This window comes from Sus scrofa, chromosome 5 (assembly GCF_054392235.1).
Source record: "Sus scrofa isolate SSC_HxYL_T2T_F1_AM1 chromosome 5, Sscrofa_HxYL_maternal_Yorkshire_Landrace_v2.0, whole genome shotgun sequence".
Taxonomy (NCBI): Eukaryota; Metazoa; Chordata; class Mammalia; order Artiodactyla; family Suidae; genus Sus; species Sus scrofa.
Genome location: NC_139387.1, coordinates 4500493 through 4512624, shown reverse-complemented (window position 1 = coordinate 4512624; position 12132 = coordinate 4500493).

Here is a 12132-nt window from a genome sequence, read left to right as displayed (position 1 = left end):
TGTATGAGCGTCACCCTTCCACCCAGGGACCCCGACCTCGGTCCATGGACCACCTCTAACTCCAAGTGGGCCTCGGAAACTTCTGGAAGGGGGTGGTCTTTAGCACTCAGCCTGTGGCTCCCCCAACACTTCTGATTCAGAAAGTTGGGTGGGGCCTGAGAGTCTGCATTTCTGACAAGATCCGCGGGGCTGGGGCTTCAGACGAGGACCAGCCCTCCCCCCTGAGCTGACCCTGCTTCCTCCACCTGACCCCCCCTCCTGCCCTCTTCACTGCGGTAAACCCCTCAGCCCCCTGGCAGGACCTCAGAGAAGATTCTGAGGCCCTGTTGTCCCCACCCCCTGGAGGACCACAGCAGGGCCCTCAGCAGGCCCAGCGGGAGGCCCTCAGCCAGCAGGGCCAGGGGACCGCAAGCAGGAGCCTCTCCCACTGTCCTCACAGCCTCAAGTCCCTGCAACTGTCCCCGTATCTCCCACACACACAACAGCAGCACTAACCCCCCTAAGCTTCTTTAGCCTGCAAACCTGACACCCAGAATGGGCTTGGAGCCCGTACAGGCGGGGTTGGGCCCCCAAAACTCAGGCTGCATTCCCCTCTCCCGATTGACTTCTGCTGGTGGCTCCCGAGAAGTCCACATCTGAGTCCACTTTTCCAGCTGCTGGGTGCCAGGGAAGGACCCGGGGGTCCCCAACCTCCAACCCCTACAGGCTGAGTCTAGATGGTGAGAGGCAAGGAGGGCTGGCAGAAGAGAAAAGAATGCCCATGAGTCTCCTGACTCCTCCTTCTGGACTCGACTCCACTGCCTGGCCTTCCTTGGCAGGTAACCAGGCATGTGTGAGAGGAGGCTGCCAGGAGCTGGCAGCAACATGTGCCAGCAGACAGACAGGCACAAGGAACATGCAAAGCCTCTGGCAGCCCAGGGACAGAACAGCCCGAAAAGCTGCTGGGTTCATCCTTCTCTTCTCCAGGAGAACATGTGTCCGTTGCTGGGGGACAGGAGCTGGGCCAGGAGGACAGTGGACAGACTGGAGCCAGGAGGGATGGGGACAGACGACAGAAAAGGAAGGTCCCTGGAGAGAAACGCTGCCCACGTAAAGCCACAGAAAGCCCTTCAAGTGCTCAAAAAGAAGACGTGTGTTATTAGAATTAGAAAGAGAATATGTAAACCTCTACTCAGGAGTTAAAAATAAAATAACATTAAATAAAGTAACAAAGCGGATAAAGTATTAAAAGTGCAGCTGGCTGGGTTTGCATAAGAGATTTTTTTTTTTTTTTTGGTCTGTGCCTATGGCATGTAGACGTTCCCAGGCCAGGGATCGAACCCTCACCACAGCAGGGACCCAAGCCCCTGCAGTGATAATGCCAGATCCTTAGCCTGCTGAGCCACCAGGGAACTTTGCATAAAGGAATTTGTATCCACCTTGAAAAAGCACAAGTCCTTCTCCATCCACTGTGGGCCTCTAAGAAAATGGGGCTCCAAGAGTCATGTGCAGGCATCTCAAAAAAGCCCCTGGGCTTCAGCCCCAGGATCCTGACCTCACGGAGCACCAGACCCAGTTTCTCCACTGGAGTAGCCAGCCCAGGCTTCCCACCATCCTGGTTTGCCTGCTCCTGGTGGGACAGGATTCCTGACAGAGGCTCCTCCCTGCCTCCCAGACGGCTCTTCTGGGCCGTCTTCCCCAGTAGACCTCAGCCTGCCCAGCCCAGGTGCAGTAGGAACCCCCCCCCCCCCGCCCCTGATGTATCTTTGTAAGTTTCCTCTGACCTCCTCACCTGCTCCTTGGCCATCCAAGATGAGATGTGCTCAGCCATCCGCCGTGTTCAGGGTTCAGCCCAGTCTCTCTCCCCTATTGCAATAGTCTTGAATAAAGTGTTCCCTTCAGGTTTAGCAAGGGTCAGAATAATTTCCCTAACACTGCCCACTCCTCAAGGCTCTGCCATTTCCTGAGGCCTGAGACAGCAGCCTTAGAGTGAAGTGTGATGGCCTTGAAACCTTAGGTCTCTCATGCCTCTGCCCTTCAGGTGTCACTTATGCAGGTCTCCCTGGTTTTACGCTAGCTCAGCTGTTAAGAATCTTGTCTCTGCCTTTGCTTCTTCCCTTAATTCAGCAACCATTCATTCATCCCTCCATCTATTCATTCTGGACCTCAGCTAAGCATCCATCGTGGGGCAGAACTTCCACATATGTCATCTGGTTTTGCTCTCCCTGTGATGCCGTGAGACTGGTCTGTACAGACATCCACGAGTTTGTCTCAGCCTGACACACTCGCCTCCTTCTACCAGCAGCAGCCCCACTTTCTTCGAGAAGCTACCCCCCCACCCTGCCACTTGCAGTTCACGTGGCTCGGGAAGTGAGGAGGGGAGCTGAAAACATCTCCCAGTTCCAGGCTCTGGCCAGGGACCCTGCCCTCATCTGTCATCATGGTACAGTCCATGGCTACAGTGAGTGGTCTAGGAATGGGTTTGGGACTGACACATGCGGATGAGATCCAGCCCCAGGATTTTTGCTGAAACTCACTTTTTCTAGTAGGGTTGCTATGATGAGAGGCTGGAGTTGCTGACAGCCCCCTTGCCACCACTAGGGGAGGGTCTGCTTGAAGATGAGGCTATCATAGAAGAAAGCTCCAGTGACATCCTTGGAGACCCTGGATCCAGCAGTTCCTGAGGCTGCATCTCAATGTATCAATTGCATGGGCTAATACATTTCCATGGGTGTGCATGTGAGGCCTTTTAAGCCGTAAGTGTAGCTGAATAAAACGAGCACTTTTTGAACCTTTGGCATAATCGTGGTCAATGTCATTTATCCTCTCTTTGAATTTCATAGCAAGAGATTCTTATCCTCATTTTATCAAAATAAATAAATAAACCAAGTCTCAGAGAGAAGTGGCTTGCCCAAGGTCACACCCTGGTTAGTCATAGCCCCTTCTGGCCAAACCCCTTGGCACCTCATCAATGCTCCTTCCCCCACAGAAGCATCTGGTAACTTCCACTTGACATGAGAATTCACGTTGTACTTGGGTATTAAAGCAAAGCAGTGCAGGAGTTCCCTGGAGGCCTAATGGTTAAGGATCCGATGTTGTCACTGCTGTGGCATAGGTTAGATCCCCGGCCCAAGAACGTCCACAGGCTGCAGGCACAGCCAGAAAAAAGAATAAAGAATTTTTAAAACTGTATGATTTCAGTAAGTGCAAAAAAGCATGTGATCAAATCATTCATGATTTTTTTAACTATTTTGATTTCAGCAGTGTAGGAATAGGAGGGAATTTCACCAACTAGATAAAGAAACTTCAACCATCGACAGAGGAGTGGATCCAGAAGATGTGGCACATCTACGCAATGGAATATTACTCAGCCATTAAAAGGAAAGAAAGAATGGCACCTGCAGCAACATGGTTGGACCTAGAAATTATCATGTTACGTGAAGTGAGTCAGACAGTGAGACATCTATGCTATCACTGACACATGGAATCTAAAAAAAGGACACCATGAACTTCTTTGCAGAACAGATACTGACTCACAGACTTTGAAAACCTTACGGTTTCCAAAGAAGACAGGTTAGGGCTGGGGGACAGGCTGGGGGTTTGGGAGGCAAATGCTTTAAAATTGGGTTGTGATCATCATTGTACAACTATAAATGTAATAAAATTCACTGAGTTAAAAAAAGAAAGAAAGAAAAAGAAAAATTCAAGAAAGCCTACAGCTGGCATCACAGGGGAAGCGGGGAGGCTGGGGTTTTCCTAGAAGGGCGGAAAGGAGACAGGCGGTCCACTATCCCCACTTTCTTTCCACCGTGTCCTAGAGCTTCTAGCTCATTCCATGTGCCAGTAGCATGGCTGTCCATGCAGAAGGCCCTACAGAGTCTACAAAATGCCCCCAGACCTGTCCTCGGTGAGGGAGGGAAGCGGGGGAGGAAGGAAAGCTGAACCCGGGCAGAGGGCTGCAGGCACTGGTGCTGCCCAGTTATTTCCAGGCAAATTGGGCCTGGGTGTTCCGCAGCGGCCAGGCTTGTTCTCTCTGGGAAATCGGAAAGCAGCCACTGAAGACAGATTCTTGGCGGGACTGCGGGGCTGCACTGAACCGGCTGACTGGACCCGGAGGCTTGGGCCCCAGGCAGGGGGCTGGCTGCCAGCTTCTCAGAGGATGCATTAGAGGGGCAGTGGGGGCTGGGCGCTTGTGAAAGACCTCAGCCCAGACCCCTTTCACCCCCGAGGTATACGCCCCACGGGAGAGGGGAGGGGGAGTTATGCAGCCAGAGCCATTCCCACGGGGTGGGGGAGCGAGTGGGTCTCAGGAGGGGGAAGCCAGCCCACGTGGCTGGCACGCGGGTCCTGCCGAGCCCACCCTCTTGGGCACGCCTGCCCTGGCTCAGCACCTGGACCAGAGCCGGAGACCTCACAGGGAGGCACCGGGCCTGTGGGATGAGCGCTGGTCCTGGAGTCCTGAGCCCAGCTCTGCCCTTGGTGGGAGCTTCCACTGCCCACTTAGGAGGAGGGGTACCTTCAGCTCCAGCTTCCAGGGCCCTTTCTGGAGCAGAATTGGTTTCTGGGTCTGCTACCCCTGCCCCCACCTCGGAGCTCCCCAGGGCTCCCGTCTGCAACCAGGCCCAAACTTAGGGCCTAGCACGAATGAGGCATGAGGAAAATACTCCTTGAATTGAACCAGACTCAGCTCCTGTGACCGTGATCCGGGGGCCAGGTCAGCACAGCAGGCAGAGGGACGCCAGGCTTTCAGCGGGGACCAGGGCCGGAGCAGATGGATCAAGCGCCGGAGCCAGAACCGGCAGGTGGAGAGGCAGGAGGCCGATGCTCTCTGCCGGAGCCCCCAGCCCCCGGCCAGCCTCGCCAGGCTGCCCACCGCCGAGCTGGGTCACCTCCCCCAGCCAGCCTGGGTCCTGTCACCATGGGAATATCAGCAGCAGACAGTCTGCTAGTCAGCTGGCATAGGCCCCGGCCTGGCTCCCACCTCTCCCAGGGTCAGAAGGAGGGGCTGTCTTGTGATGGCCCAGGAGGAGGCACCCTGTTGCCAGGCTCTCCGGGCATGACGGCCAGGAGCCCCACTGCGGGGGAACAGGGAGATGGCTTGCTTGTTGCTAAGAGGGAAGATGCGCCTGGAGACTGTGGGTGCTCACGAGAGGGCTGGACAGGACTCCGGGGTGCTGGCTGTGCCTGGTGGCAGCCGGGTCTGGGGAGGTGGCTTTGCGCTGATTGGATGCTCTGGGAAGGGCGGGCAACTCTGGGATCAGGTGTCTTAGGAAACCTCGTCTCCAGGGACCGCAGCCTGGAGTGAAGGGTCACTCCTGTAGCGGGAAGAGGGAGATTTGGTCATTTCGTGGCCTGGACAACCTTCACGCTGTGATCTGTGTTCAGTGATTACTAAGCTGGAGGGCTCTTGGGGGTTTTTTGTTTGTTTTTTGTCCCGGATGGGCCTTGTCTGGTGTTGGTGTTCTGTGTCATTGTTTATGTTCCATGTGAGGACAAGCTGTTTGCTCTGGAGAGGGAGAGGCGCCCAGAGAGGGGGGAGGGCTGTGTGGAGCATGGCCCCTTGAATGTTCAGGAGAATTCCTGGGTGGGTGTGGGGGAGACGAGGGCCCAAGCTCTGCACTGAGCTCTCCTGGAGCCCCTGGATCTCCTGTGGGGCTCCCGAGGAGCTGCCAGGCAGTGCAGGAGCCTTCCAGAAGCCCCAGAATCCCGGGTGGACGGGCCAGGGAGCAGGACTGGACATTCCCAAGATGAGATATTCAAGGTTGGGTCACAAGGAAATAGCCCTTTTTCCTTCCTTCCTTCCTTCCTTCCTTTCTTTCCTTTGCTTTTTAGGGCCACATCCATGGCATATGGAGGTTCCCAGGCTAGGGGTCGAATTGGAGCTGTAGCTGCCAGCCTACACCACAGCCACAGCAACTCGGGATCTGAGCCTCGTCTGTGACCTACACCACAGCCCACAGCAACGCCGGATCCTTAACCCACTGAGGGAGGCCAGAGGTCGAACCCGAGTCCTCATGGATCCTGGTTGGATTCCTTAGCACTGAACCACAAAGGGAACCCCAAGGAAATAGCCTTTTTTTTTTTTTTAAGGAAATAGTCTCTCGATACAAGCTTGTCAGGGTGGGCTCCATTCAAACAGTGACCCCTGGAGTAGAACTGGTATTTCAGGTGTCCAGAGGAAAAGTCTGGAACCTTCAAAGAGAGACACAATCAAAGGTGAAGCTCTCCTGCCCCATCTGGGCTGGGACGGGAAGAAGTGTGTGAGTCCTGGGGTCTCCTGAGGCTGGCTCCCTCCCACTTGCCCACCTGTGCCTGGTACACAGGTGTGATGCCCAGGTGTGGTGCCCAGATGTGGCATGCACTCGTCAAAACATCTCTTGGGTACCAACTTGGCCCAGCGCTCTGCAGAGCGCATCCATCATTTGCCAGACTTTCTCTGAGCACCTACCTTGGGCCAAGCCCTGTGCTGAAGGCCAGGTTCCTGCTTCCGAGGACTTTCCATTCCAGGGAAGAAAAGGAGGAGGTGAGGAAGGGACCCCAACAGCTCCTCCTGTTTTTTAAGGCTTCCAGGCCACACTAGCTCCACAGGGAACAGGAGCCTGCCAAGGGGACAGGAGGGCCCACGTGGCTCAGCAGTGCCGTCAGACACAGGACCTGAGAGCCAAAGGTCAGGTCCAAGAAGCTGAAATCCCAAAGAGAGCAGTGCACACAGGGGGGAAACGCACCCCAATGTCATGTGATTATTACCCAGAAATCCTTATTTTCCCTTCAAATCACAAAACATAATCTTAGATCAGGCCCACCAGTCAAGAAGAGGGGCCCCTTGGAGTTCCCGCTGCGGTGTAACCGGATCAGCGGCATCTCTGCAGCACCAGCACACAGGTTCGATCCCCAGTCTGGCGCCGTGGATTAAAAGAGCCGGCATCGCCACGGCTCTGGCCTAGGTCACAATTGTGGCTCAGATCTGATCCCTGGCCCAGGAACTCCCTATGTCTTAGGGCAGCCCAAAAAGGAAAAAAAAAAAAAAAGATGACGAAGAAGAGGGGCCCCTTGGGCAGCCGTGGGGGGCAGGGCGGTCAAGGTCAAGGGTGAGACCTGAGCTGCCCCGAGGGGTGGACAGAGTCAGGGTCCAGGGTGTTCCTGGCAAGGCCGGTGGGTGGCCCCCTGGCCACCTGTCATCACAGCCGCTTCTGAGTGGGTATTGGCCTCTCTCCGCTGCAGGTCTGGGTTCCGGGCAGAGCCTCTGTCTTCCTTGTGTGCTCCTGGCAAGAACCCCACCAGCAAGAAGTGTGTAAGACTATAAAGAGCACGATGCTGGTGAGTCAGTACCTCTGGAAGAAGCAAAGGACATTTGCCTGGGTGGGGTTTTGTTTTTTCCATTACTAGTTATTTTATGTGTATAATATTCTTATAACATTTTAAGCACCCATGGGAGGAAAATTAATCCTGGAGTCCCCATCGTGGCTCAGCAGGCTAAGAACCTGACTAGTATGCATGAGGATGCAGGTTCGATCCCTCGCCCTGCTCAGGAGGTCAAGGATCTGGTGTTGCCATGAGCTGTGATGTAGATTTTGGATGCTGCTCGGATCTGGCGTGGCTGTGGCTGTGGTGGAGACTGGCAGCTGCAGCTCTGATTCCATCTCTAGCCTGGGAACCTCCATATGCTGCAGGAGCAGCCCTAAAAAAATAAATTTTGCAAAGGACTTTTGCTTTGCAAAGCACTTTTCTTTCTGTCTGTCTTTCTTTTGGGGGAGGGGGCATCCCCACAGCATGCAGAGGTTCCTGGGCCAGGGATTAAACCTTCACCTCAGCAGTGACTGAGCCATAGCAGTGACAACACCAGATCCTTAACCCATTGAGCCACCAGGAAACTCCGACAGCACGCTGTCCTTATGCCTGGCAATGAGCACAAGCTCATGAAATATTGTTCAGTGACTCAATCAACCAAAGGAGAAACCAATGAAAGCACAACCCTGTGAAGCTGGCAGGTGTGACCATCCCCACGAGGAGCCTGAGGCTCAGCGTGGAAGGGTCACTGGATAAGGGACTCAGCCTGGGTCTGCTGGCTGCCAAGCCTGTGCCCTTCCGTGCCAGGACAGTCCTGGCACACGGTGGCGCTGGCCTCGAGGAAGGAAATGGGAGGTCAGCCAGCTGCCACGGCGGGGCTGGGACCTCACCTGAACCTCCGTGGTTTCCCGCAGCCTCACGTGACCCGCAGAGCAGCTGCGAGGCGGCACGTGTACACACTGGGGTTTCCTGCCAGGCCCTGGATGCATGTAGCTCTCACAGGGCTCCCGCAGGAGGCACACGGGTTCACCCCCGCCATCCCTCTGAGGAGAAGAGCTCAAAATCCCCCCCAAAGCCAGACAGGGACTTTAAACCAGGAGGTCCTGGGTTGGGGCACCAGCTCTGTCATGACTCACTGCATGTGGGCATTTTTTAAAGATTTTAGGGGAGTTCCCGTTGTGGCTCAGTGGTAATGAACCTGACTAGTATCCATGAGGATGTGGGTTGGATCCCTGGCCTCGATCAGTGGGTAAAGGATCCAGCATTGCCGTGAGCTGTGGTATAGGCTGGCAGCAGCAGCTCTGATTAGACCCCTAGCATGGGAACTTCTGTATGCCGTGGGTGCGGCCCTAAAAAGACCAAAAAAAAAAAAAAAAAAGATTTTATTTTTTGGAACCACTTTAGGTTTACAGTAAAATCTGCCAGACTACACCACAGCTCACAGCAACACTGGATCCTTAACCCACTGGGCAAGGCCAGGAATCAAACCTGCGACCTCATGGTTCCTAGTCAGATTTGTTGCTGCTGCACCAAGACAGGAACTCCGAGGTGTGCAGTAAAATTGTGAGAGAGGTAACAAAAATTTCCCATAAACTCCATGCCCCCGAGCCATGATTGGTGTCTTGGGCTAGAGGGGGGCATTTATTACAACAGGGGCGCCTACGTGGACGTATCATTATCCCTCAGTATGTAGTTGACTTCAGGGTCATTCTTGGTGCTGGACTTTCTGTGGGTTTGGACAAGTGTCTAATGATATATACCCACCAGTAGAGTATCACACAGGGCGTTTTTACGGCCCCAAACCTTCTCTGTACTCCGGTTATTCACCCCTTTCTCCCCCCCAACCCCCGGCCACCACGGACCTTATTGTCTCCAGCGTGCGCCTTTTCCAGAATATCATGGAGTTGGAACCATACAGTCAGTAACCTTTTCAGATTGGCTCCTTTCACTCGATAATGTGTATTTAAGGTCCTTCCACGCCTCAATGGCTTAATAGTTCATTTCTTTGGAGCGCTGAATAACCTTCCATCATCTGACTATATCAATAGTTTATCCACTCATTTACTGAAGGACATTCTTAGTTGCTTCCAAGTATTGGCAATTAGGAATAAATCTGCCAGAAACAGCTGTGGGCAGGTTTTGCATGGAAATAACTTCTTGGGACAAATACCGAGGAGAGTAATTGCCGCCTCACGTGGTAAGAGTATGGATAGTTTTGTAAGAAACCACCAAACAGGCTGTGTGGTGCAGGTCACAGATGCAGCTTGGATCTGGTGTGGCTGTGGCTGTGGTGTAGGGTGGCAGCTGCAGCTCCGATTGGACTCCTAGCTTGGGAACGTCCATAAGCCACGAGGGAGGCCCTAAAAAGAAAAAGCAAAAAAAAAGAAACCACCAGACTGCCTTCCAAGGTCTCTGCACCATTTTCTATTCCTACCTGCAATGAATGAGCTTTCCTGTTGTTCCACGTTTTTGCCAGCATTTGGTGATGGCAGCGCCGTGGATTTTGGCCGTTCTGATAGGTGGATAACGGTATCTCAGTGTTGTTTTAATTTGCATTTCCCTAACAACAGTGGACACAAGGTGTCTTTTCAATGCTTATTTTGCATTTGTACATCTTCTTGGGCGAGGTGTCTGTTAAGCTCTCTGGCTGGGTTTATAACCTCTCTGCGCCTCAGTTTTCCAGTTCGGTAGAGTGACAGAATTAATATCTATCTATTAATGTTTGGGTCCTGGTCCCAGCAGAAGCCAGAATTCACTCCTGGTGGCCCAAATGAGAGACGTGACTAAGGGGAGTGCTTACAGAGTTGTGTGCAGGTTCAGGAGCACCCAGAGCCTGGCGATGGCAGGACACTGCCACCATCCCTGGGGCTGGAGGAACAAGCAGAGACAATGATGTTTCCAGCGGAAGCTGGTGGGAGCTGCAGTCACAGAGGGCCTCCCAGCAGGAGCCATGGTCACAGAGGACACAGACAACGTCAGTGCCACACCACATGGGCAGTGGGAGGAAATGCCCCACCCCCTCTGATCTCCAGCTGTTGCCCCATTGGCCTAGACCCCCCCCCCGCCCCCGCCAGGTCCACCAGGGTCAGCGCAGAGCCAGGTGGCGGATGGATCTAGGGGCAGGGGATGCTGCAAAGGGAAAGTGACCAGCACTGCTTCCGACGGGGACATTCATCCACTCATCCTTTCAACAGTTGATCTACTTGGCACCTTCTAAGTGCCAAACGCTGTTCTTTTTGGTCTCTTAGGCCACGCCTGCTGCATATAGAGGTTCCCAGGCTAGAGAGCGAATCAGAGCTGCAGCTGCCCGCGTAGGCCACAGCCCCAGCAGTGCCAGATCCCAGCTGCATCTGCAACCTACACCACCGCTCCTGGTAACGCCAGATCCTTAACCTACTGAGGGAGGCCAGGGATCGAACCTGCGTCCTCATGGATACTAATCAGATTCCTTTTCTCTGAGCCACGATGGGAACTCCCCAAACACTGTTCTAACCACTAGGAATCCTTTAGGGGAAGAAAAGAGACAACCCCATCCCTACCCCCCTGCAGGTCTTAGGGACTTTACATCCTAGTAGCAAACTAAACAATAAAGAAATAACCAACGGTAGAATGTAATGCCAAGTGCAAGCACTAGAGGAAGCAGGACAAGGGAAGAGAGAGTGAAGAGTAGGTTATTTTATTGTTATTTCTCTATTTATTTATTTTTGCTTTTTAGGGCCGCACCCGTGGCATATGGAGGTTCCAGGCTAGGGGTCCAATCAGAGCTTTGGCTGCCGGTCTACACCACAGCGACAGCAAGGTGGACTCGAGCTACGTCTGCAACCTACACCAGAGCTCATGGCAACGCTGGATCCTTAACCCACTGAGCAAGGCCAGGGATCGAACCTGCATCCTCATGGATACTGGTTGGGTGCAGAACCCGCTGAGCCACCGTGGGAACTCCAGGACTAGGTAATTTTAGATCATCCAGAGAACGTGCTAGAAATTCCTCACACATGCTCACTTCAGGTCTTTGCTCCCACTGGTCCCTCTGGCCAGGTGCCCGCGACACTTTCTGGGACGCCACGGCCTGCTGCCCCGGCTGCGCTGCCCATCCCAGGCCCCTGGTGGATCCCACCAGCTCACTCCCTCCCCTAGACGTAGTCAACAAGAGGCCTGCCACCTGATCGGCCCCACCCCACTTTAACACTGTTTCTGGGGGGCTCACGAGGCTTAGCTGCAACAAGCACAATGATGGGAGGGGAGAACGTTTTCATCCTTAATATGGACACAAACGTTTGCACAATGGTCTTCCAAAACTTTATGAAACACCTGAGAGCCAGTAACCACCTCTGCGGAGAACACCCCAACCAGGCCCCTGCCCCTGGCGGCACAAGGTGGCTTGGCTTTCTGCCAGCAGTCCTAGCAGGGCTGCTAATCCTGCTACAGAGAATTCCTGGTCCAGCAGCCCCTCCCTCCCACCCCCCAACACAGGGTCCAAAGGGAGACCGGGTGAGACTTTTTAAGTGAAGGGTGGTAAGAACCCCTTTTAGAAACCGTGGGGTGCGGACCTGGGGTGCTGAGTGTGGGGTATGGAGTGTTGGCTATTTCCACCAGAGCAGAACTTCTCAAACTTCACAGGAATTTGGGAAGCCCCAGGAGGGCTTGTTAAAACCCGATTCCTAGGCCCCATTCGCAGTTTCGGAACGTCTAGACTGAGGCCCGAGAATGTACGTTTCTACCAAGTTCCAGGGTGAGGCCGAGGCCGTAGGAGCAGTGGGGCCACACTGACTACCGCAGCCCTGGGATGTTTAGATGCGGGAAGCGCATCGCTGCACCCTCTTCCCGCCGCAAGACCCCGAGGCACGGACTGAATCGGAAGGTCCG